Raw genomic sequence first — 438 nt, forward strand, 5'->3', positions numbered from 1 at the left:
CACGATCCCTGTCCTTGGCCTGTGGCCAAACCCAGGGAAAGGTCCCCAAACATCCCAAAATGACCCCAAAATGCCTCTGAGCTGCTGCCCCCTCCCCAGCCCGCCCACGCCCTGGATCTGCTCCCGTATTCCCGGCTGAGCCCGGCGCCACGGGCCGGATCCCAGCTGGATGCTGTCGGTGCCGAGATCCCCTCGGATCCCTGCACAGGTGAGGGGAGGCTGGGACACACACAATGGGGGCTGGGGTGGGATTTTCCACACAGAGCTCGGTGCATTTTTGTGGGGACTTTGAACTGGGATGATGAAAGCGTTCTGGGGATTCCCGGGGCTGGGAGAGGCTGCAGGGAAAGCCCAGAGCCCAGGATGGCTCCGTCCCAGCTCACCTGGAGCCGGTTCCCGAGGAGTGGCTCCATGCCCCGTGCCACGGCCCGCCCCTGT

This window comes from Geospiza fortis, unplaced genomic scaffold, assembly GCF_000277835.1.
Source record: "Geospiza fortis unplaced genomic scaffold, GeoFor_1.0 scaffold5549, whole genome shotgun sequence".
In the NCBI taxonomy this organism is placed as follows: Eukaryota; Metazoa; Chordata; class Aves; order Passeriformes; family Thraupidae; genus Geospiza; species Geospiza fortis.